The following is a 26018-nucleotide window of genomic DNA, read 5'->3' on the forward strand; positions in this document are numbered from 1 at the left end:
ATTGACTATTTCCTTTTCCATGTTGGGAAAATTTTCAACTATAATCTCTTCAATAAGTTTCTCATACCCTTTCTTTTTCTCTTCTTCTTCTGGGACCCCTATAATTCGAATGTTGGTGCATTTGACATTGTCCCAGAGGTCTCTGAGACTATCCTCAGCTCTTTTCATTCTTTTTACTTTATTCTTCTCTTCAGAAGTTATTTCCACCATTTAATCTTCCAGCTCACGGATTCGTTCTTATGCTTCAGATATTCTGCTATTGATTCCTTCTGGAGTATTTTTAATTTCAGTAATTGTGTTGTTTGTCTCTGTATGTTTATTCTTTAATTCTTCTAGGTCTTTGTTAATTGATTCTTGCATTTTATCCATTCTGTTTTCAAGGTTTTTGATCATCTAGTGATAGTGATAGTGATGGTGATAGTATATCACTATTCTGAATTCTGTTTCAGGTAGTTTGCCTATTTCCTCTTCATTTATTTGTGTTTCTAGCTTGTTCCTTCATTTGTGTAGTATTTCTCTGCATTTTCATTATTTATTTATTTTTTTTAACTTACTGTGTTTGGGGTCTCCTTTCCCCAGGCTTAAAGGTTGAATTCTTTCTTCCTTTTGGTTTCTGCCCTCCTAAGGTTGGTCCAGTGGTTTGTATAAGCTTTGTATAGGGTGAGATTTGTGCTGAGTTTTTTTTGTTGTTGTTGTTTGTTTGTTTTTCCTCTGATGGGCAAGGCTGGTAATCCTGGGCAAGGTGGTAATCCTGTCTGCTAATGATTTGTATTTTTGTTTTGTTTTTTGTTTAGATGAGGGGTCCTGCACAGGGTGCTATCAGTGGTTGGGTGATGTCGGGTCTTGTATTCAAGCGGTTTCCTTTATGTGAGTTCTCACTATTTGATATTCCCTAGTGTTAGTTCTCTGGTAGTCTAGAGTCTTGGAGTCAATGCTCCCACTCCAAAGGCTCAGGGCTTGATCTTTGATGAAGCCACTTTCTTCATAGAATTCCCAATTCCTTCAAATTCCATCAGTCTGGTTACCAAATACTTTCTTCTGGCTTCTGCTGGTGGCCAGCCATCTCTTGGCTTAAGGCAGAATAACTCCAGTCTCTGCCTCAGGATTCACATGGTGTTCCTCCTGGTTTGTGTCCACATTTTCCTCTTCCTCTCACAGTTGGCCTGAATGCATTTTTAATAAGCATCACAAGGTGATTTTGAGGAACGTGTTCTGTGGAGCTCAATTTGAACAAACAAAAACCCCGATGAATAGGAACGAACACAAGCAGTTCAAAATACTCTTTTTAAAGTGTGTATTTGGAGTTTCCCAGTTGACCACAGGATAGTAAAGCCAAGAGTCGTATTTCCTTAGAGAGAGATCCCTGGGTCCTGAGACTGTCTTTTTTCTTGATTATGAGTGAGACTGAGAAAGTGTTTTTACCTTTGTTCTATATTCTTTGATTTTTTTTTTTTAAAGCCCAGGACTTCTGCTTTCTAGAAGGTGGGATACACATTCTTTTTGCTATTTCTCTGGTTCAATACAACAAAAAACTCTTGACATTCTATATGAAACAGTCATATGAAGACTTGGAAAGATGGAGAGAAGAAGACAGCCCATCTAGGGATTTTAGGACCCAAGGAATGAGTTGGTGGTGAGTTCTGTGGGTTTCCTTTTTGCCTCAGATAGCCTAGACTTGGACCTGAGGAAGGTGGCAACCCAGAACTGGTAATGAATGCAGGCATAAAAGCCCCAAGAAAAGCCTGCTTTCTTTAGCCAAAGACCAGAAAATGGACAGCCTAGAATGATAGAAAATGTTTAGACAAAAACTGCCTTAGACAAAAACTGCTTTACTCCAGTTTACTCGCATTACAGAAAAAGAAAAAAAAAAAAAAGTGGCCTCACCCCTATCCCCATCAGCAAAGACCAAGTGGAAAGCTGAGATTTCCACCTCACCATGTTGCAGTGAAGCACTCAAGCCGCCTGTCAGAGTGGCATCAGAGGAGGTGTGGGGGAGAGTGAAGACCTCAGTGCTGCCCAGCAGTAATGAGGCCACCTCCCCTCACGGTGTCACTAGAAACCACGTGGATGCCAGTGACAAAGCATTGATACCTCTTGGCCAGCAAGGTACCAGCAGAGCCTGAGTGGGGTGATGGGGCTTCGCGCCCCACTCAGCAGCCCTCCAAGGTGTGAAAGGAAGCTCAGGGGTAACCTGGGCTTTTACCACTACCTGGCGGGAGTATGACAGCATCTCCTCTTCCCCTAACAAATGTGTCAGAGGAAGCCAGCTAAGACAGAGCATTTACATAGGACCCAGAGTCTCATAATACTCCAAATGTCAAGGTTTTAATAAAAAATCACTCATCAGACCAAGAACCAGGAAGATTTCAAACAGACTGAAAAAAGATGATCAATAGACATTGTACCACTTTCTCAGGGTGGCCAAAACATAATACTAAAAACTGCATTGCTTAAAAACAAAAGAAACTTACAGTCTCAGTTTTGGAGCCTAGAAATAAAAAATCAAGGTGTTGGCAGGGCCATTTTCCTCTTCAACCCATAGGTTTATTTCGATCACCCTATATTTAATAAACAGTTGAATTTATCATGTAAAAACTCTCAGGAAATCTTCAGGCCCAAGTAGCTGCTATAGTGTTGCAAAGGGTCCGAGAGGACTTAGCAACTGAACAACAATAGCAGGCACTACACTGCCTTGATTAGCTGACAAAGGCAATGGCACCCCACTCCAGTACTCTTGCCTGGAAAATCCCATGGACAGAGGAGCCTGGTAGGCTGCAGTTCATGGAGTCGCTAGGAGTCGGACACGACTGAGCGACTTCACATTCACTTTTCACTTTCATGCATTGGAGAAGGAAATGGCAACCCACTCCAGTGTTCTTGCCTGGAGAATGCCAGGGACAGGGGAGCCTGGTGGGCTGCCGTCTCTGGGGTCACACAGAGTTGGACATGACTGAAGCAACTTAGCAGCAGCAGCAGCCTGTACTTTGCCCAGATTGGCTAACTCCTAGACTGAACGTTGATGTGATTGGCTGCCTCCTAGCCTGTACTTGGTCCAAATTGGCAGATTCGTAGCCTGTACATTGCCCTGATTGGCTGACAACTAGCCCATACTTTGCCATCATTGGCTAACTCCTAGACTGTATGTTGATGTGATTGGCTGACTGTTAGCCTGTACTTGGCCCTGATTGGCTGACTCCTAGAAGGTAGTTTACCCTGATTGGCTAACTACGACCCTATACTTTGCCCTGATTGGCTGCATACTAAGCAGTAGTTTGCCTGGATTGGCTGTGTCCTAAATTATAGCTTGCTCGGATTGGCTGACTCCTAACCAGTTGTTTGCCCTGATAGGCTGACTCCTAGCCTGTACTTTGCTCTAAGTGGCTGATAGTTAGCCTATACTTTTCCATGATTGGCTGACTTCTTACTTGGCCCTGATACGTTGACTCCTAGTCTGTACTTTGCCCTGATTGGATGACTCCTAGCCTGTACTTTGATGTGATTGGCTAGATGTTGGGCTGTATTTTGTCCTGACAAAGACCTGAGAGCTGTGACGCGCTGAGGGCTTTAACGTCCGTTGCTCCAAATCTTTGTTGTGAGGAGACAAAGAACCAGGAACATACACTCGCGTGACATCTATGGTGCCATGACTCGGGTTTAACCTGGCTGAAACAACCTCCGCGCGGAAGAGGCCAAGCACAGCAGGAGCCCAACTCAGCGAAGCTCCGGCACTAGAAACAGAAGGTGAAGAAACCCAGCACAGGGAAAGGCCCATCGTGCTGGAAACCGGGACAGCGAAAAACGAACTCAGCAGAAAGCCCCCGCGGCCTAGTCTCAGATTCCAGAAGACCTCCGGTTAAGGTAAGAGGTCCTCGCTCCTATGGCTGGAGGGACCTTTTACAATCTCTCGTTTCTTGTTTCCTCGAACCTCCCGTGAACAGGCCGGTGGCAGGGGCACGATTGAGGGACTCTGGAGAGGCTACTCCTCAGCATGTCCCAAAGGCGCTATCTGCTGAGCCTCAGTTTCACCTCAGGATGAAAAGGATGGCCTCAGTCCTCACTGTCAGGGTATCCCTGAATGTAAGCTAGTCCTAAGCTGTCTGGGTTTCATTCACAACAGGGTTTTTTTTTTTTTTTTTTCACAACAGGGTTTAAGGAGTGAAGCTAGTGAGTCTTCTTAAGTGGCCTGTCCTTGTAAGTTCATACCAGTCAATCAAATCCTTGGCCTGTATGCCCATTGCTCTCTGCCATCTACAGACACCTTTCCTTGTGGCATCTTCCATAATGCCTGGTGGGGGTTCTTCTGTCCTTTCTCTTCTTCTTTTTTTTTTTTTTAAATCCATCCTCTGACAAAGGCTTTACTGACAATTTTCCATACAGTTAGTCAAAAAATAAAAAAATACAGAACACAGCAGACAGTATTTCATACACTAGAAGCCGACATGACAGGAGTCCCTTCTCATCACGGTAAAAAAACAAACAAACAAAAAAAAAAAAAACCAAAAAACCCAAACCTAAGAACTTAGTTTTTGGTGGGGAGATAGGACTTTGGTCCCCTACCAAATGAAATGGAGTAACCCAGCAGAGAATTCAAATCAAGGGTGTAGTATGGGCTGGAGGGGCAGGGCAGCGGTGGTCATATTTTAAAATAACTGCTTTAGTGACAAACAGGCTGGAAAAGCCAGGCTCGGGCTAGGCTGTGTCTCTCACTATAACTATCACCATGTGCTCCTCCTCTAGCTTGCCCAATGTCCTCAGCGCTGACTGGAGGTACTGCTGTGAGAAGTCACAGGGCGGGAAGGCGTAGAGCATGCCTGTGCTGTCTCTGCCCTTGGATCCACCCACTGGCAGGCTGATCACCCCTGCAGCCTGCTTCTGTTTCAAGTAGGAGACCAGGTTCCTGAGAAGCTGCCTCTGTAGGCCAGGCTCCACCTAGGCATCCCCCTCAGAGCCAGGCCCACTGGGGGTCGCCTGGGTGGCCAGGAGCACTGCGTAGCCATTGGGGCTCCCCTGCTTGATGCGTCGTGTGACCTCATCGAGCTTGTGCTGGTCCAGGCGAAGGCGCTGGGCAATCTTCAGCTGGGTCAGCTTACTCCCGGAAGTATGGTCTTTGAGGAGACTGCTGATCACCCCCTGGTCCCCCTCTAGGATGTGCATAGATGTCAGGAAGCAGCTGTTTTTCAACACCAGAAGCCCGTTCCAACCCAGCTGCAGCGTCTGGGCATACTCTGAAAGATTCTTGAGCTTTTTGGTCTCGTGTTTTTGCTCTTCCAGAGGCTTGGGCTCGGCCTCAGTGGTCCGATGATTGCGCTCGCTCTCTCGGGTCTTCTTCCTGTGGGAAGAATCGGGAGCCTCGTGGTGGTGGTGGTGGCTCCGCTCCTCCGCCCCGTGTCGGCTGTTGCTGAGGGAGTTGCTGCCGGACTCCTTGGTCCCTTCACTGGAACGGTTTTCCTTGTGGCTATGCTCAGGGGTGCGGTCGGAGCCTCGGTCCGCAGGCTGCCCACCACCCTTGGTCCTGCTCCGCTCCTCATAAGGGGAGTGGGTGGCCCTTCCGCGATCACTGGAGAGGCCCCTGCGCTTCCACGTGTCCTCCCAGGCCTTGAGTCCTTTCTCTTCTGTGTGCCAAGGATCACACCAATGAAACTGTGAGCACCGGTCAGATATTTAGCAAATTTTCTGGAGGGTTATGTAGGGGATTCCTTGGCACGTTTTCCCCACTGCTTTTTTCCTCCTGTCCTTCAGCTCTCTCTGCTTAACAGGCAGGCAGTACTAATGCTTTGAAATCATATAATATGTTGTGCGTGTGTGCTCAGTCACTGTCTTGTCCCACTCTAGCACATCCCACTGCAGCACGAGAGGCTCCTCTGTCCGTGGGATCCTCCAGGCAAGAATACTGCAGCGGGTTGCCATTCCCTTCTTCAGGGGTCTTCCTGAGTCAGGGATCAAACCTGGGTCTCCTGTCTCTTGTATTGGCAGGTGGGTTCTTAACCACTAGCGCCACCTGGGAAGCCCTATAATACATTGGGATTTCTAAAAGGGTTTTGCATGTGATGCAAGCATCAACATAAATGGAAAATCTGAGAGCGGGAATTGTAGGAAGTCTCCAGAGGAGGCTGTAAAAGTGACATTGAGTGAAGAAGGAGAATTCTTCCCAATTTGAGAAGGGCCAACTGCCAGGGAAAGGAAATGAGCTCTCTTTCCCCTGGAAAAATTGGTGAAGGCTCACAACCTTTATATCTTGTCTGGAAAGCAAGCCACTGTGTTAAGATGTGGTAGTATTCTGTCTACCATGATTTCCCATCTCTACTTGGGAGAGGCCATTGCTCTCTGCCATCTACAGACACCTTTCCTTGTGGCATCTTCCATAATGCCTGGTGCTGGGCTTTCCATTTATATTCGCTGTACAGATATATAAGAAATTTTTAGTTTTTTACTTAGTTGTTTTTCCTCTTTTGCTTTTAGTCAGATGCACCTCAGGATGCTTCCCTGGTGGCTCAGACGGTAAAGAATCCACCTGCAATGCAGGAGACCTGGATTCAATCCCTGGGTTGAGAAGATGCCCTGGAGGAAGGCCTGACAACCCACTCTAGTATTCTCCCCTGGAGAATCCCAAGGAGCCTCGTGGGCTACAGTCCACGGGGTCACAAAGAGTTGGACACAAATGAGCAACTAACACTTTCAGTTTCACCTCAGGATGAAAAGGATGGCCTCAGTCCTCACTGTCAGGGTATCCCTGAATGTAAGCTAGTCCTAAGCTTTCTGGGTTTCATTCACAACAGGGTTTAAGGAGTGAAGCTGGTGAGTCTTCTTAAGTGGCCTGTCCTTGTGAGTTCATACCAGTCAATCAAATCCTTGGCCTGTATGCCCCCTCCCCACCCCTACTCCCTGCACCAGACTGGTCCTCCCACAGTCCCTTCCCATCTCAGTAAATAGTTGTTGTTTATTTGCTAAGTTGTATCTGACTCTTTTGTGACCCCATGGACTGTAATCCACCAGGCTCCTCTGTCCATGGGATTCTCCAGGCAAGAATACTGGAGTGGGTTGCCTCTCCAATGGGTTGCCATTTCCTTCTCGGTGGATCTTCCTGACCCAAGGATCAAACCTACATCTTCTGCATTGGCAGGCAGGTTCTTTACTGCTCGGCCACCAGGGAAGTCCATCTTAGTAAATAGCAAGTCCAATTTGCCAGCTTCTCATGCAAAGACTTTTCCTCTCGTATCAGACATCTAAATAGTCAGCAAACCCTGTTGACTCTACCCACAACATATATTCAGAATCTAACCACTTCTTGTATCTCCCCTCTACCACCTGGATCAAAACCACCATCACCTTTCTCCTTAATCGTTGCATTAGTCTTCCATTTGGTCTTCCTTTTTCCATGCTTGCCTCCGTTTTTAAAAAATTTTCTAACACCGCTGCCACAGTGGCCCTCTTAAAAGTAAAAAAAAAAAAAAAAAAAAAAGGTCATCACATCTTGTCAGTCGTCTTCTTATAGCTCCGATGGTTCCTCATCTCCTTCTGAGGACAAGGTAATGTCATGACCCCCAAGCCTCTGCACATACAGTCTGGCTGCCAGATCCCTCTCTGACCTCGTTATCCACTTCTCTCCCCCTCCCTCCCTCAGTCCCAGCCCCTGGGCCTCCTCTCTCCTCATTGGACATATTAGGTAGACTTTTACCACCTGGTCCCTTGCTCTCCCTACTACAATGCTCTTCTGCCTCCCCCCTGCCTCCCCACCATGTATCTGCATGGCTCTTGTCTCATATCCTCCAGCTCTTTGCTTAAATATTTCCTTCTCAATGAGTCCTTTTCTGGCCACCATTTCTATAATCACAGTATCCCTTCCAACACCCCCATCTCCCCACCCCTTTTCCCTGCTTTATTTTCTTCCATAGCTCTATTCACCATTTCCATAGTATCCCTATCTTTATATATATTTATATTTTATAATATAATTATATATTGAGTATATTTTGTTACAGAAGGTATAATTTGTTAATTGTCTGCCTCATCCCCACCAAAGGTAAGTTTTCAAGGGCCGAGATTTTTCTCTGTTTGATCATTGATGAATCCCCTCCGCATGCTTTAAACAGTCCCTGTCATATAGTAAAGGCTAATAAGTATTTGTTGGATGGATAAATTAGTGAATTTTATATGTTCCCCACAATCCAATCCCCCACTTACTATTCTCTCACCCAATTCTCGCATCACAAACTTCCACCCTTTTCACTGAGACAGGAGTTCACATTGCATCTTAAAAACTGATGTCCCGAAGATTAACCACCACCACCCCCCAATAAAGGAGGGTAATGATAACCAGGAACTTATCATTCTTGGCAGATATCTTGGTTGGGGGTCAGGTGGACCTAGGTATGAGTCCTGGCTCTGCCATTTGGTATAAGACCCAAAGCAAGTTGCTTCACTTCTCCAAGCCCCAGCTTCCCCATGGAGTGTGAGACTATTGTTTGCCATCATAGGGTTGCTAGGAGGCCTGAAAGTAGGCATGTATTGCGTATGCCAAGAGCAGTGCCCAGCACAAAGGTAGGATCGTACTATACACACTGCTCTGCAATTTGCAGTCCTTGTAGAAACCAGTCTTGTACATACACCCTTACATACTGGTTCTTTATACTCCTTTAATCACTATAGGATAGATTTCCAAAGTGGAGTTGCTGACCCCAGTGATATGTGCTTTAAAAATAGTGAATAAAAGGATTCAGATTATTTTCCAAAAACAGTTGTTAACAACTCAGACTCCGGCCAGCAGTGTCTGAGGATACCTCTTTCCCCACACTCTTACTAGTACCAGATGTTATCAGTCTTTTTCATTTCCGCCCATCTGATTAGGGGGAAAGTGTTTCTTGTGTTGATTTCCTTTATTTCCTTTATTACCTACCAAGTTGAACATCTTTTCATATGTATATTATTCATTTGTATCCCCTATTCTGTGGTTGCTTTCCTTTGTCCAGTGGTCTTTGGAGTTATTTATATTTTTCTTTTTGAAAAAACAGCTGTTTGTTTATTTTGGCTTGCCCTAGGTCTTCACTGTTGTGTGCAGGCTTTTTCTTGATGCAGTGAGCAGGGGCTGCTCTTTGTTGGGGTGCGTGGGCTTCTCATCGCAGTGGCTTCTCTTGTTGTGGAGCGTGGGCTCTAAGTGCGCCCGCTTCGGTATTTGGGGCACAGGGGCTCATTAGTTGTGGCTTGGGGTCTCTAGAGTGCAGGCTCAGTAATTGTGGCACAGGGGCTTTAGTTGCCCACAGCATGTGGATTTTTCCTGGACCAGGGATCAAACTCATGTCCCTTGCATTGGCAGGCAAATTCCTATCCACTATGCCACCAGGGCAGTCATGTATTTTCTTATAAATTTATAGGTTGGAGATATGGAGAGTGACTGCTAATAGGTACAAATTTCTCTTTGGGGGGATGAAAAATATTTTAAAATTAGGTTACAGTGATCATTCCACAGTTTTGTAAATACACTAAAAAGCTTTGAATATAAACACTTTAAACCGGTGAATTTTATGGTATATAAATTATATCTCAGTAAAGAAACTAAAAATGAACAAAATATTTGAAAATGTAACTTTAATGGCTGCATAACATTCTCTTTTATGAACTTCATTGGTGGTCCAGTGGCTGGGACTCTGCAGTCCCAATGCAGAGGGCCCAGGTTTGATCCCTGGTCAGCAAACTAGATTCTACATGCCACAACTAAAACCTGGTGCAGCCAAATAAGTAAATATTTAAAAAATCTTATAGTCATCTCTAAGACACACCTGGGAAAACATTTAAAAAAATGAACAAAATATTTGAAAATGTGACTTTAATGGATGCATAAAATTCTCTTTTATGAAATTATCATATCTTATTTAATGACTTCTAATTATTTCTAAGATTTCACTCATAAAAATTCTGATGAATATCTTTATACATAAAAGTCTGCTTTTTCTTAGATGGGAATTATGGGGGGAAAGCATGACTTCTAATAAAAATTAGAAAAAACAGTTGACAGTGATTCCATGTCAATCTGAACACTTTGGAGTTTTCTTCTGAAGTTCAGAATGCCATATTCAGTACCTCAGAACTGTTGTTGGCAAGGTCCCTCCTACTATGGTGACAACAATTGCCACTGTCATTGAAATTAGAAAACAATGTGTTTTGGTCATAAAAATATATAAAGTATACTTCTTGCTTTATTACCAATAGCTTAATTGTTACAAACTGATTGCTAGAAAAACAAAATGAGAAGCGAAATTGCTTTCTCTGGCTCAAATCCATGGGGAATAGAGGCTAATTTTAGCGTAATTTTTGACAAAAGCAGGAAGCAGTGACTTTGTTGGTTTCATTTACTACTGTTTCATACCACCTTCACATCTTGTTAACATATACTGGAGAAAATGCAATAATAATAATAGATACTCTTGACTAGTGATTATAAGGTCCTTCTCTGGACAGAAAAGAAACTATCTTGGTTAATCATGCTAAATTAGAAGAAAGAAATTCACCCAGAAGAATTGTGATCAGATCAGATCAGATCAGTCGCTCAGTCGTGTCTGACTCTTTGTGACCCCGTGAATCGCAGCACGCCAGGCCTCCCTGTCCATCACCAACTCCTGGAGTTCACTCAGACTCACGTCCATCGAGTCAGTGATGCCATCCAGCCATCTCATCCTCTGTCGTCCCCTTCTCCTCCTGCCCCCAATCCCTCCCAGCATCAGAGTCTTTTCCAGTGAGTCAACTCTTCGCATGAGGTGGCCAAAGTACTGGAGTTTCAGCTTCAGCATCATTCCTTCCAAAGAAATCCCAGGGTTGATCTCCTTCAGAATGGACTGGTTGGATCTCCTTGCAGTCCAAGGGACTCTCAAGAGTCTTCTCCAACACCACAGTTCAAAAGCACCAATTCTTTGGCGCTCAGCCTTCTTCACAGTCCAACTCTCACATCCATACATGACCACAGGAAAAACCATAGCCTTGACTAGACGGACCTTTGTTGGCAAAGTAATGTCCCTGCTTTTGAATATGCTATGTAGGTTGGTCATAACTTTCCTTCCAAGGAGCAAGCGTCTTTTAATTTCATGGCTGCAGTCACCATCTGTAGTGGTTTTGGAGCCCCCCAAAATAAAGTCTGACACTGTTTCCACTGTTTCCCCATCTATTTCCCATGAAGTGGTAAATTCACCCAGAAGAATTGTGAAGGAAAGAGCTTATATTTCCTACCTGTTTTCTAGGCCCATCCTCAACCCAAGCCCTTCCTCCATCATCAGATCTTTAGATTTAGCTGGACAAATTGATTGATGGTAGTTGGTGTATTGATTTCCAGGACACTACCAGCACTTAAGAGAAGAGGCTCTGTCCCATAGTTTGAAGTTATGGGGGCTAAGGGCAAGAATCCTGGATTTTAGCTCTGATTCTGCTGTTTACCTGTTATATGACTTTAGGCAAACTTTCCCATCTCTAGTTGATTTCTAAGGGTCCTACCAACTCTGACATGCTCTGGTTTTAAGGAACAATAGGATTAGATCTCTTTCATTAAGGAGTAGAGCAGGAAACAAATTTGGGAGTTGAAGTCAGAAGAAAGAAATTGAGGGACTTCTCTGGCAGTCCGGTAGTTAAGACTCCATGCTTACAATGCAGGGGACATGGATTCGATCCTTGAGCAGGGAACCAGGATCCCACAGGCCACGTGAAGTGGCCAAAAAATAAAAAATTTTTAAAAAAAGAAGAAAGAAATTGAGTCATATCAGAAACCTAATATGATGTAGGATATCTTATGTTAGGTTCTTCAAGTCATCATCAAAAGAATACATGAAAAACATTATTAAAAAATATAACTCTTTACATTTACTAAAAATCATGTAACTATAGGCATACAATGCTGGGTTTGTAAAATGTAAACTATACCTTGCAATATGTAAACAATACATATTTGTATTTACTAAAAATCACATAAATCACATTAACTAAATGTGATTGAGTAAATCACATTTACTAAAAATCACTTAATCATAGGCATACAATGCTGGATTTTGTATTATGTAAACAATACCTTGTAATATGTAAACAATACTTTGGCTGCCTGATACAAAGAACTGACTCATTGGAAAAAACCCTGAGGCTGGGAAAGATTGAAGGCAGGAGGAGAAGGGGACGATAGAGAATGAGATGGTTGGATGGCATCACCGACTTGATGGACATGAGTTTGAGCAAGCTCTGGGAGTTGATGATGGACAGGGAACCCTGGCATGCTGCGGTAATGGGGTCGCAAAGAGTTGGACATGATTTAGTGACTGAATGGAACTGAACTGAAACTATACCTTGATAAAGTCTTAAAAATACATATTTGATTGTAATTTTATCTCCAAATAATCATGGATAGGGTCTTCCCAGGTGGCTTAGCAGTAAAGAATCTGCCTGCCAAGCAGGAGACATGGGTTTGATCCCTGGGTTGGGAAGATCCCCTAGAGAAGGAAATGGCAACCCACTCCACTGTTCTTGCCTGGGAAATCCCACGGGCAGAGGAGCTTGGAGTGCTACAGTCCATGGGGTTGCAAAAGAATTGGGCACAACTTAGTGACTAAATAACAACAATAATCATGGATAGGGTGTATGAGATCATGTGATTTGAGAATCTGCTCATTTACTTGCATGCATGAACATGAGTGAGAGCCAAGGAACATGTTAATAGTCTTGGGAGTTTTGTTGGCACAGAGAAGCTGCTGGGCTCTGGGGAGACTGAGGGAGCTAAAATGTCATTGTCGCAAGGGAGGCAACTATTGATTTCACTGACAAACCCTGTAATTATGGAACACAGAACCTAGTTACATTAATTAGAAGAGAGTGAGAGTGGAGTTGGAGGCCCTGATGGCAGGAGAGAGGGGAAGTGTAGATCAGTCTTCTCTAAGGTGTGTCTAGAGTGTGCAGGGACTGGAGAGAGGGGAAGCTGGAAAGTAGGTTGAGCAGAAACCAGTTTTAAGTTCTCCATGAGAAAGGCACAAGATTTACTACCTGAATTGTATGTATATTAAATAAAGTCATATATTTAAAATATTTAAAAAATGTAAAGCACTGTATAACTAAAATATTTTTAACAGGTAATACAGGTATATGGTAAAAATTCAGATGGTATAAACAAATGGTATAAAGAGATAGTGAAAAGGAAGTCTCCATCCCATCCTTGTCACTCATTTGTCTTTCCCAGGAACATTCATCATTTCCAATTTTTGTGTATCACTCTGGAGACATTCTGTTATCCTATACATATATAAATATATCACAAATGATAGGGTACTATTGACACTGTTTTTTCCCTCTTTATCTGTTTTAATTTAACAATATAGCTTGGAAATCACTCCTTATATTTATTTGTCTTATTCTTTTCTTAACATCTGTATAGTACTTCTTTGTACTGCAGTTTATTTAACCAGTCCCCTATGAAGGACATTTAATTTATTTCAATGACATCTGGTTTATTTTCTTAAAGTTCACCACTGAACAGCAAAACCAATCCCCAACATGGTATTACTGATGAACATTTTGGATTTTTCTCTCTTTGCTTTCTGTTTAATTTGTATTTTTCAGTAATAATCTTAGTGTACCCAAGACATTAAAAAAACTGTATTGTAGTGATGCCATAAAAAGCTGCAGGTAAATCCCAGGACAGATCACTTCCAAACAACTGAAAAGCAGGCCAGATTGAGTCTGCCAGGCTGGGCAGAGGCTCTTACCAATTCAGGATCCACTTTGGAAGCGGAGCTCAGTCTTCAGGAACACTTGTTTGAAGGAGAAGAACTCAGAGAGCTAGTACAATGGTGTAGAAAGATCTCAGAGTCTGGAGTCAGAAGAGTTGAGTTCCACTCCCAGTTTTGCCACTAACTAGCTGTATGTCCTTGGGTAAGTCACATGGTGGGAGGTTCAGTTCTTCCCCATGAGTTATGTAGGGGCAGAAATTTCAAGCCCATAATGCTGTTGTAAGGATGGGATGAATTAACAGCATTTCATAAGTGCTTTATTATATTTATTATATAATATATACTATATAATAATATTTATAATTATGTGTTATACTTTAAATATAATATATATTATAACTAAGCACAATATATTATTTAATGTATATAATGTAATATATAATGTACAATTATTATAATTATATATGAATATATCATGTATTATTATATAGTATATAGTAATGAATTATATATGATATATTATAATATATGAAATCAATATGATAATATACAATATAATATATAAGATGTAATGTAATATATAATATTTTGTTTATAATTAATTATATATGAATACTTACTTATATTATATTATAAGCAACAGTTAGAACCAGACATGGAACAATGGTTAAAAGTTGGGAAAGGAGTACATCAAGGCTGTATAGTCTCACCTTGCTTATTTAACTTATATGCAGAGTACATTATGCGAAATGCCAGGCTGGAATAAATATTGCTGGGAGAAATATCAATAACCTCAGATATGCAGATGACAGCACCCTTATGGCAGAAAGGAAAGAGGAACTAAAGAGCCTCTTGATGAAGGTGAAAGAAGAGAGTGAAAAATCTGGCCTAAAACTCAACGTTCAAAAAACGAAGATCATGACATCTGGTCCCATCAATTCATGGCAAATAGATGGGAAAAAAATGGAAACAGTGACAAACTTTATTTTCTTGGGCTCCAAAATCACTGCAGATGGTGACTGCAGCCATGAAATTAAAAGATGCTTGATCCTTGGAAGAAAAACTGTGACAAACCTAGACAGTGTATTAAAAAGCAGAGACATCACTTTGTTGACAAAGGTCCATATAGTAAAAGCTGTGGTTTTTCCAAGAGTCATGTACAGATGTGAGTTTGGACCATAAAGAATACTGTGCATGAATGCGTACTAAGTCACTTCAGTCGTGTCTGACTCTGCAATGCTATGGACTGTAGCCTACCAGCCTCCTCTGTCCATAGGATTCTCCAGGCAAGAATACTGGAGTGGATTGCCATACCCTCCTCCAGGGAATTCTCCTGACTCAGGGATCCAACCCTTGTCTCAGGCATCTCCTGCCTTAGCAGGCAGGTTCTTTACCACTAGTGTCACCTGGCTAAGTGTGGAAGAACTCATGCTTTCGGACTGTGGTGCTGGAGAAGACTCTTTAAGAGTCTTTTGGACAGGGACCACAGCTTTGTCTAACTCAGTGAAACTACTGAGCCATGCCGTGTAGGGCCACCCAAGACGGATGGGTCATAGTGGAGAGTTCTGACAAAACATGCTCCACTGGAGAAGGGAATGGAAAACCACTTCAGAATACTTTCCTTGAGAATCCCATGAACACTCAATCAGTTCATCACTCAGTCGTGTCTGACTCTTTGCCACCCCATGAACTGTAGCACGCCAGGCTTCCCTGTCCATCACCAACACCTGGAGCATGCTCAAACTCATGTCCATCGAGTCAGTGATGCCATCCAACCATCTCATCCTGTCTTCCCCTTCTCCTCATGCCTTCAATTTTTCCCAGCATCAGGGTCTTTCCCAAGGAGTCAGTTCTTCACATTAGGTGACCAAAGTAATGGCGCTTCAGTTACAGCATCAGTCCTTCCAAACAATATTTAGTACTGATTTTCTTTAGGATGGACTGGTTGGATCTTCTTGCAATCCAAGGGACTCAAGAGTCTTATCCACTTACACTATAATGTAATTAATTAAAATATATTATATAATATATATTACTATATATTATAACTTTTATATTTTATGTTATTTATATTAACAATTATGTATATTATATGTTATACAATATAATTTTAACATATGTTATATATTATATTTTGTGATATATTAATAATTATGTATTTAATGTCATTATATAATATATATCATGTTTTAAGTTACATATGTAGTATAGCATAGTAGGTTATATACTATATATCACATATATATTATAATATTTTACATATATATCACATACCATATGTATTATAATATAATTATGTATTATATTATATATAATTATGTATTATATTATATATAATTAGGTATTATATTATATATAAAGTATGTGTATAATATATATAACACTATATATTATACAATGTATCATATTATTTATTATAATAATTATATTAATAATACATATTAATTAAATGAATTTGTTTAAGAGACAGAGTCATAAAACCAGAATAGCCAGAGCTCCTGGTAGAGGAAATATATATATGTGCACAAATTTCAACCTAAATGCTAAAAGAAGGGCTGAGGAAGACACGGCTCCTTCTTGACTTGGTATGTCCTAATTCAGGACTTAACAAAGGGTACCCTTTTTGAAAAAGTTCCTGTAGATCTACAATTTAAATGTATGTCCTTGTCACCAACTGTTGGATAGCATACTGCTGTTCTTCATAAACACATACTTTCTCTTTCCTCCTTTACAGTTTTCTGCATCATAGCTCACTGACCAAAGATTGAAGCCCATCACTGTCAGTAAGCATGAAAGAGGGTTTGCATTTTAAGGGGAAAATACTCTCTATTTGGGTGCTTCCCTGGTGTTAAGGAATCCACCTGCCAATGCAGGAGATGCAGGTTCAGTCCCTGGGTCAGGAAGATCCCCTGGAGAAGAAAATGGCAATCCATTCCAGTATTCTTGCCTGGGAAATCCCATGGACAGAGGAGCCTGGTGGGCTATAGTCCATGGCATCCTAAAAGAGTCATAATGACTTAGGGACTTAACAAAGCAACAATAACAAGCTCTCTATTTAGACATGCCAGTTCAGAGAAACCCAGCAAGGGTTTTAAGAATTGAACCATTTGACATTTCATTGGGATGAGACCTAGAAACAGTACTAGAAAGAAAAAACCAATGAGCATTCTATGAGATGAGGAAAGGACAGGGTGAAGGAGAGAGACTAGAGTATAAATTGATGTAAGATTTTTGGAAGATAACTTGACAATATATATATATATATATGTTAAAAATCAAAACGCACACACTGGAAAAGCTCAGTTTTCATTCCAACCCCAAAGAAGGGCAAACCTGTCATGCTGCAGTCTATGGGGTCACAAAGAGTCAGATAGGACTAAGCGACTAAACAACAACTGTCCTTTTGCCTAACCTTCCTGAAAAATCCAGTCCTAAAGCCATTAGGTGAGATGGAGCAAGGTGGACATCCATGGTGGGGAGTGTTGTGGGGTGCAGACTGGGGTCTTGCAGATCCAACAGAGTGAGGACGTGTCCCTGCAGAGGGTGGATCTGAGTCTAAACAAGTGGATGCAGGTATTGTCAGGGAGGGGCAGCCTGATGTGAGGAGTCAGAACCTGAGAGGGATGAAGAGGAAATCTATGTAGGGGAGCAGCTGGTAATGGAGAATGAGAGGCTCCAAGCAAGGGAAGCAGACATAGTGTCAGGAGAGTGACAATGGAAATTGGTTACTGTGCTGGTTACCTATTTCTGCATAACAATTTACTCCCAAACTCAGTGATTTAGAACAACAAACATTTATTTTTTAATTTTAATTTTTTTAAGTTATTTAGTTTTGGCTGTGAGGGATATGGGAATCTTTGTTTCCCTACCAGGGTTCAAACCTGTGCCCCCTGCAGTGGAAGCATGAAGTCTTAACTACTGGATTGTCAGGGAACTGCCAACAAACATTTATCATATCAGTTTTGTGTGTCAGGAATCTGGGCACAGCCTAGCTGAGTGCTTCTGACTCAGAGGCTCACAAAGCTCCCATTTGAAGTTTCAACTGAGGAAGAATCTGATTCCAGGTACATTCATGTTATTGTTACCAGGATTTAGTTCCTCATGGGCTGTTGACTGAGGCCCTCAGTTCCTCCATGCTTGTTGGTTAGAAGCCTCCCTCAGCTCCTTGCCATATGGGCCTCTTTATAGGCATTTAGGTTCCCTGAGAGGAAGAGAGAGAGAGAAAGAAGGAGAGAGAAAATTAGACAGAAGTCAGAGTTTTCTTGTAACCTAATCTTAGAAGTGACATCTCATAATTTTTGCCATATTCTATCATTAGAAGTGATTAACTAGATTGAGCTCACATTTAAGGGGAAGTGATACACAAGTGAATGAATACCACTGGGAAGGGATTCTTGAGGGCCATCTTAGAGAAAAATATCCATTCTATCCAAAGTGATCTATAGATTCAATGCAATCCCTATTAACACCCCAATGGCACTTTTTTACAGAAATAGTAAAACAATCCTAAAATTCATATGGAACCACAAGGGATCTTGAATAGCCAAAGCAATCTTGAGAAAGAAGGAAAAAGCTGGAGGCATCATATGTCTTGATTTCAAAACACATTACAAAGTGACAGTAATTAAAACAGTATGGTACTGGCATAAAAATAGACATATACACCAGGGGAACATAATTGAGAGTCCAACAATATATCAGCATACTTATAGTCAACAAGAGTACACAATGAGGAAAGGATGGTCTCTTTGGCAAACAGTGTTAGGACACAGGGAATATAGCTAATATTTTGTAATAACTTAAGGGAAAAAAATTAAAAAAAATCTTATAAACATCAAAAAATAAGACAAAGCAGTAAAAAATAAAAATTAAAACACTGAAAACAACAAAATAAAAACCCAAATGGTGTTGGGAAAACTAGACATGCAAAAGAATGAAATTGGACCCTTGTGTTACAGCATACACAAAATCAACTAAAAATGGATTAAAGATTTAAGTGTAAGACCAGAAACAGCAGTTAAAAAAAAAGACATAGGGGAAAAGTTTCATAACATGGGTCTTGGCAGTCATTTCACGGATATGACGTCGAAAGCATAAGGAACAAAAGCAAAAACAGACAAATGAGACTGCATCAAACTAAAAAGCTTCACTGCATTAAAGAGTCAAAAGACAACCTATGGAATGGGAGAAAATATTTGCAAACCATATATCTGGTAAGGGGTTAATATACCAAATATATGAGAAACTTCTACAACTCAACAGCAAAAAAAAAAAAAAAAATCAAATAATCAAAGTATAAAGCAGACAAAGGACTTAAATAGACATTTCTTCAAGGAATATATACAGGCTGTTAAGGCGTGAAACAGAGTGGCGCTGGCAGCACTGACAGCGGGGGCTCAGCTGGGCTGCCGGCTGAAAGGGCTGGGGCCGGCTCGCGGACAATGGACAGCTGCTGGGCGCTCGTGGAGCTGATGCGAGGCGGCAGAAGCCAAGGCGGATGCGCCCGTGTTCTACTACGTGGGCGAGCGTGTGACTCACGCTGACCGAATCTTCGTGCGGGGTTTCAGCTTCTCCTGGGTGCTAGGCGTGCCCACCTTCGTGCTGCCCAGCTATGGACCCCAGCCCCATGCTGCAGGATCCAGGCCGTGCCCCACTGCCTGGAGCTGGGCCAAAAGATTTCATCTGCTGCCTGTGGTTATGGATTCACTGTCCTCTAAAACCAAGGATATTAATGAAAGTTTGGGGTATGAGGCTCAACAAAGATTCTCAGCTCAGATTTCACAGGAGCCGGGAAGATAAAATGAGGGGATAAGAGTGTTTTGGAGCCCTCACCTGTGCCACTGCTGCTGGACAGACCTCAGGAGATGCAGGTGCTGCAGGTCTCCTGTGGTAGAGCCCACTTGCTTGTCCTGACAGATGGTGAAGGAGTCTTCAGCATGGGGAATAATTCTTACAGGCAGTGTGGAAGAAAGGTGGTGGAAAACGAAATTATAGTGAAAGTCACAAAGTCCATAGGATGCAGGACTTCGATGGACAGATAGTCCAGGTCGCCTGTGGTCAGGACCATAGTCTGTTCCTGACGGATAAAGGATAAGTGTATTCTTGTGGCCTGGTCACAGGTGTGCAAACAGGTCTGGGTCACTATGACATCACCAGCATGCCCACCAAGCTGGGCGGAGATCTTGCTGAAGTGAACGTCATCCAGGTGGATACCTATGGGGACTGCTGCCTGGTCGTGTTGGCCAGTGGGGGCTTCTTCGGGTGGGGGAACTCTGAGTACCTGTAGCTTGCCTCTGTCACCTACTCCAGACAGGTGAACGTCCCCCTGGTGCTTGCCCTTCTCAGGAGTGGCGTGGGTGAAGCAGGCTGTGGGGGTGGGGGGACAGGCTGTGCTGTATTAAACAGAGAAGGACACGTGTTTGTCTGGGGCTACGGAATTCTTGGGAAGGGACCAAACCTCCTGGAAACTGGTCTTTCAGAAATGATTCCACCCACTCTCTTTGGCCTGATGGAGTTCAACCCAGGAGTCCAGGTTTCCTGCATTCGCTGTGGACTTAGCCATTTTGCTGCCCTGACCAACAGAGGAGAGCTGTTTGTGTGAGGCAAGAACATCCAAGGGTGCCCGGGTGGAAGACCAGTACTTCCCGTGGAGGGTGACTATTCCTGGGGAGCCCGTGGGCATGGCATGTGGTGTGGATCACATGGTGACTCTCGTCAAGTCCCTCATCTGAACCTCCTCCTTGATCCTTTGGAGCCTGGCCCTGGCCTCAGGACCATTTGCCTGCTCAGCAAGGGCAGCCGCGGGGCTCTGAATGGGGCCTGAGAGTGTCAGGGTCCTCCATGCCCTGGGCCATGCTCTGTGCAGCCTGGAGCTGGGCGACCAGAAGTGCCGGAGTTGGTCCCTGCCCCCACCCCAACCCGGCCCAGGGTGAGGCACGCTGTACAGATGCTGCCATTATCCGCCAAACCCAGGGCTGAGTGGCCCTGGCAGGTCGAGGATGATCGGCTTATCTTGGCTCCTTCCAGGGGACACACGATGGCTTCTGGTGTCACGTCTGGTCTTCAGAGATCTTATTCACTCAGTCATCTCTGCGTGCTGCTGGCACACAGCGGACAGCCCTGCATGGGGGGGTCCTTCCTGGAAATGCCAGTGGGCGCCAGCCTAGGACCCTGTGGACCCACAGCAGTCACCTGCCTTGTAGCCCTTCTTACTGCCTGGCTCAGAAGACTTGAGAGGCCCCCTCGGGAAGAAGAGTGAGGCCAGATTTTTATGGGCCAAGGACTTTGAACACAACCCGTGAAAGCTTGGCTGGAGTGCTCGCCTTGGAGAAGGAAAACTTAGAAATCGTGAAAAACATATGCGTTAGTAACATAACGTGTCCTTTTCTTTAACAGCATCTTTTAAAAGTCTGTTTTGGAATAAAGTCTGTTTTCTGCCTTTTCATTTTTTTAAAGAATATATACAAATATATGAAAAACTATTCAACATAACTAATCATATGCTGTGCTGTGCTTGATCGCTCAGTCATGTCCAACTCTTTGTGACTCCAGGCTCCTCTGTCCATGGGGATTCTCCAGGCAAGAATACTGGAGTGGGTTGCCATGCCCTCCCCCAGGGGATCTTCTCCACCCAGGAATGGAACTGGGGTCTCCTGCATTGCTGTAACTCCCCTGCTGAGCTACCTGAGAAGCCCAACTAATCATGATGGAACTGCAAATCAAAATTACCTCACCTCTGTTAGGATGGCTATTATCAAAAAGACAACAGATAAGAAGTGTTGGCCAGAACGTAGAGAAATTGGAATCCTTGTGCTCTTTTGATGGGAATGTGCAGTCATTATGGAAAACAATATGGAGTTCCCTCAAAAAAAAAAAAAAATCAATAGAAGGGCCATATGATTCTGCAGTGCCCCTTCTGGCTTTGTATCCAAAAGAATTGAAATTGACATCTCAAAGAGGTGTCTATTTTCCCATGTTCACTGCAGCATTATTTATAATAGCCAAGATATAGAACAAATGGTAAAGACACTGCCTGCAATGCAGGAGACCTGGGTTCAATCCCTGGATTGGGAAGATACCTTGGAGAAGGAACTGGCAACTCACTCCAGTATTCTCACCTGGGAAATCCCATGGACAGAGGAACCTGGCCTGCTAGAGTCCATGGGGTCACAAGGAGTTGGACATGACTGAATGACTAACTCACTTTCAAGGTATAGAAACGGCATAAGTATTGATTGATAGAGGAAGGGATAAAGAAAATGTTGCACACATATGCATATACACACATATACAATGGAATATTATTCAGCCTTAAAATATAATGAAACCTGCCATATGCAACAGCATGAATAAATCCTGAGAACATTATGGTAAGTGAAATAAGCCAGTCACAGAAGGACAAATACCACATGTTTCTACTTAGATGAGTATCTAAAGTAGTCAGCTTCGTGGAAAAAGACAGTAAAATGGTGGTAGTCAGGGGTTTGGGGGAGTATGGAATGTGGAGGGGCTTTTAAAGAATATATAGTTTTTGTTATGTAAGATAAGTGAGCTTCCCAGGTGGCTCAGTGGGTAAAGAATCCTTCTGCAATACAGGAGATGTGGGAGACACAGGTTCGATGACTGGGTTGGGAAGATCCCCTGGAGGAGGGCATGGCAACCTACTCCGATATTCTTGCCTGGAAAATCTATGGACAGAGAAGCCTGGGGCTACATTCCATGGGATTACAAAGAGTCAGATGCAACTGAAGCAACTGCGCACACATGGCACATACACTAATGTAAGATGAGTAAGTTCTAGGGATCTGCTGTACAACTTTGTGCTTATAGTCTACTGTCAGTTCAGTTCAGTAATTCAGTTGTGTCTGACTTTTTGAGACATCATGGACTGCAGCACGTCAGGCTTCTCTGTCCGTCACCAACTCCCATAACTTGCTCAAACTCATGACCATCAGGTTGGTGATGCCATCCAACCACCTCATCCTCTGTCATCCCCTTTTCCTCCTGCCTTCAATCTTTCCCAGCATCAGGGTCTTTTCCAGTGAGTCAGCTCTTCCCATGGCCAAAGTATTGGAGCTTCAGCTTCAGTATCAGTCCTCCCAATCAATATTCAGGACTGATTTCCTTTAGGATTGACTAGTTGGATCTCCTTGCAGTCCAGGGGAATCTCAAGAGTCTTCTCCAACACCACAGTTCAAAAGCAGCAATTATTCAGCATTCAGCTTTCTTTATAGCCTAACTCTCACATTCATACATGACTACTGGAAAAACCATGGCTTTGACAAGATGGGCGTTTGTTGGCAAAGTAATGTCTCTGCTTTTTAATATGCTGTCTAGGTTTGTCATAGCCTTTCTTCCAAGGAGCAAGCATCTTTGAATTTCATGGCTGCAGTCACCATCTGCAGTGTTTTCGGAGCCCCCAAGATAAAGTTTCTCACTGTTTCCATTCTTTTACCATCTATTTGCTATGAAGTGATGAGGTTGGATGCCATGATCTTAGTTTTTTGAATGTTGAATTTAGGCCAGGTTTTTCACTCTCCTCTTTCACTTTCCTCAAGAGGCTCTTTAGTTCCTCTTCGCTTTCTGCCATAAGGGTGGTGTCATCTGCATATCTGAGGTTATTGATATTTCCCCCAGCAATCTTGATTCCAGCTTGTACTTCATCCAGTCTGGCATGTCACATGATGTACTCTGCATATGTTAAATAAGCAGGGTGACAACATACAGTCTTGACGTACTCCTTTCCCAATTTGGAACCAGTCCGTTGTTTCATGTCCAGTCTAACTGTTGCTTCTTGACCTGTATACAGATTTCTCAGGAGGCCAGTAAGGTAGTCTGGTATTCCCATTTCTTTAAGAATTTTCCACAGTTTGTTGTGATCCACACAGTCAAAGGCTTTGCCATAGTCAATAAAGGAAAAGTAGATGTTTTTCTGGAACTCTCTTGCTTTATGATCCAGTGGATGTTGGCAATATGATCTTTGGTTCCTCTGCCTTTTCTAAATCCAGCTTGAACATCTGGAAGGTCTCGGTTCACATACTTTTAAAGCCTCACTTGGAGAATTTTGAGCATTACTTTGTGAACATGTGAGATGAATGCAATTGTGTGGTGGTGTGAACATTCTTTGGCATTGCCTTTCTTTGGGATTGGAATGGAAACTGACCTTTTCCAGTCCTGTGGCCACTGATGAGTTTTCCAAATTTTCTGGTTTATTGAGTGCAGCACTTTCACAGCATCATCTTTTAGGATTTGAAATAGCTCAACTGGAATTTCATCACCTCCAGTAGCTGTTTGTAGTGATGCTTCCTAAGGCCCTCTTGACTTCACACTCCAGGATGTCTGGCTCTAGATGAATGATCATACAATCATGGCTATCTGAGATTAAGATCTTTTTTGTATATCTTCTGTGTATTCTTGCCACTTCTTCTTAATGTCTTCTGCTTCTGTTAGGTCCATATAGTTTCTGTCCTTTATTGTGCCCATCTTTGTATGAAATGTTCCTTTGTATCTCTAGTTTTCTTGAAGAGATCCCTAGTCATTCCCGTTCTGTTGTTTTCCTCTATTTGTTTGCATTGATCACTGAGAAAGGTTTTCTTATCTTTCCTTGCTATTCTTTGGAACTCTGCATTCAGATGGGTATATCTTTCCTTTTCTCCTTTGCCTTTCACTTTTCTCAGCTATTTGTAAGGCCTCCTTAGACAACTATTTTGCCTTTTTGCATTTCTTTTTCTTGTGGATGGTCTTGATCACTGCCTCCTGTACAATGTCATGAACCTCTGTCCATAGTTCTTCAGCCACTCTATCAGATCTACTCCCATGAATCCATTTGTTACTTCCACTGTATAATTGTAAGGGATTTGATGTAGGTCATACCTGAATAGTATGACCGTTAGACCAACAGTCTACTGTAACCTTAAAAATATGTTGAGAGGACAGATCTCATGTTAAGTGTTGTTACCACAGTGAAAAAAAAAGGCAAAAAAAAAAAAAAAAAAGAATAGTACAGTGTTTAGGGGGCTGCCCAGGTGGCACTAGTGGTAAAGAACCTGTCTGCCAATGCAGGAAACATGAGAGACTCAGGTTCCGTCCCTGGGTCGGGAAGATCCCCTGGAGGATTCCAGGCAACCCACTCCAATATTATTTCCTGGAGAATCCCCATGGGCAGAGGTCTGGTGGGCTACAATCTGTAGGGTCGCAAAAAGTCAGACACCACTGAAGCGACTTAGCATAGCATGGTGCTTAGGAGGTCATCTAGATCTTTGTTTGAATCAGGCAGGCTTAATTTTAATTAGCTATTGTACCTTGAGCAAATTACCCTTTCTATGCCTCAGTTTCCTCTCTAAAATGGGGATATCATGCTTGTCTCACAAGGTATACTTGTGAGAAGTAAATAAAATTTTGGCTGTCAAGCAATATGACAGTGCTTGGCACATGATAAGCAGTCAATAAATGGTAGTTATTATTAAAAATGAAAAAGAAACCTCCCAGTTCAATTGCATACCGCTAAGTCACTTCAGTCGTGTCCAACTCTGTGCGACCCCATAGACGGCAGCCCACCAGGCTCCCCCGTCCCTGGGATTCTCCAGGCAAGAACACTGGAGTGGGTTGCCATTTCCTTCTCCATCAATTGCATAAGGGTGATTGATAAAATGAGAAAATGTGTTCAGAATAATAGAAAGTTTCCTCATTATCATAAATTGTTACAAATATGGGAAGGGAGAAAGCTAGAATGAATTTTATGGTGTTGGTTTGAATATAGCAGAGTGAACTCATGGCCAGATAGATAGAGATAGAGATATAAAATCTGTGAGTATTGTGTGTGTGTAAGCATGTGAATAAAAGTGTGTAAAAGAAGCTTCTAGAGAGTCAGGGAGCAGCAACACAACAATGGCATTATCTATACCTAGTGCCCAGATTTGGCTTCCAAATACTATTTTCCACGAAAGAGAACCACGTCTCAGAACAATGGCTGGTTTCAGGACTGGATAAATGAAAGTATAAGATGAACCTGGACTATCTTGTACCAGAAAATAAGGAAGTGCACAAAGAATGATGAGGACACATCGAAGGGACACAAAAGCCTTCTTGAAGGGGTTCCCAGTGGTCAGATCAAGGATAACTTGGGCGTCAAAGTAAGCAATGATCGTAATGGATTATAACCCACTGAATAAAATAGGAAGACATAAGTCTACACTGATATAAATTAACAGATGAATAAATTGAAAGTTTGATGAGAAATGGAAGATTTGCACAGTCTCAAAGGACTTCTCCACAAAAAATTAATTACAAAGAATAATTTCACAGTGAAGAAGCCTGGCACATATCACTTTAGTC

The 26018-nt window shown here is 42.6% G+C and overlaps 1 protein-coding gene and 2 pseudogenes across 4 annotated transcripts in view; 2 read left to right on the plus strand and 1 right to left on the minus strand.

Annotated features, from left to right (window-relative positions):
• The first annotated feature begins 3442 nt into the window (after window positions 1-3442).
• The window catches only part of LOC147341560 (A-kinase anchor protein 17B-like), a 60041-nt gene continuing 37465 nt past the window's right edge, over window positions 3443-26018 (plus strand). For both annotated transcript variants that reach the window (XM_086388481.1, XM_086388476.1), the window contains exon 1: window positions 3443-3858. The gene's annotated coding sequence lies outside the window, so the exon portion shown is untranslated. The remainder of the gene's footprint in view (window positions 3859-26018) is intronic.
• LOC147341561 (putative RNA-binding protein 15B) lies at window positions 4313-19313 on the minus strand (annotated as a pseudogene). Its single transcript, XR_015158705.1, has 2 exons — window positions 19280-19313; window positions 4313-5612 (listed from the first exon to the last, which is right to left on the minus strand). The product of XR_015158705.1 is annotated as a putative RNA-binding protein 15B (transcript).
• Window positions 19432-21127, plus strand: LOC147341562 (RCC1-like G exchanging factor-like protein pseudogene; annotated as a pseudogene). Its single transcript, XR_015159216.1, has one exon. The product of XR_015159216.1 is annotated as an RCC1-like G exchanging factor-like protein pseudogene (transcript).

This window comes from Bos grunniens, chromosome X, assembly GCF_055505025.1.
Source record: "Bos grunniens cultivar Pamir isolate PY7600 chromosome X, Bosgru_T2T1.0, whole genome shotgun sequence".
NCBI lineage: Eukaryota > Metazoa > Chordata > Mammalia > Artiodactyla > Bovidae > Bos > Bos grunniens.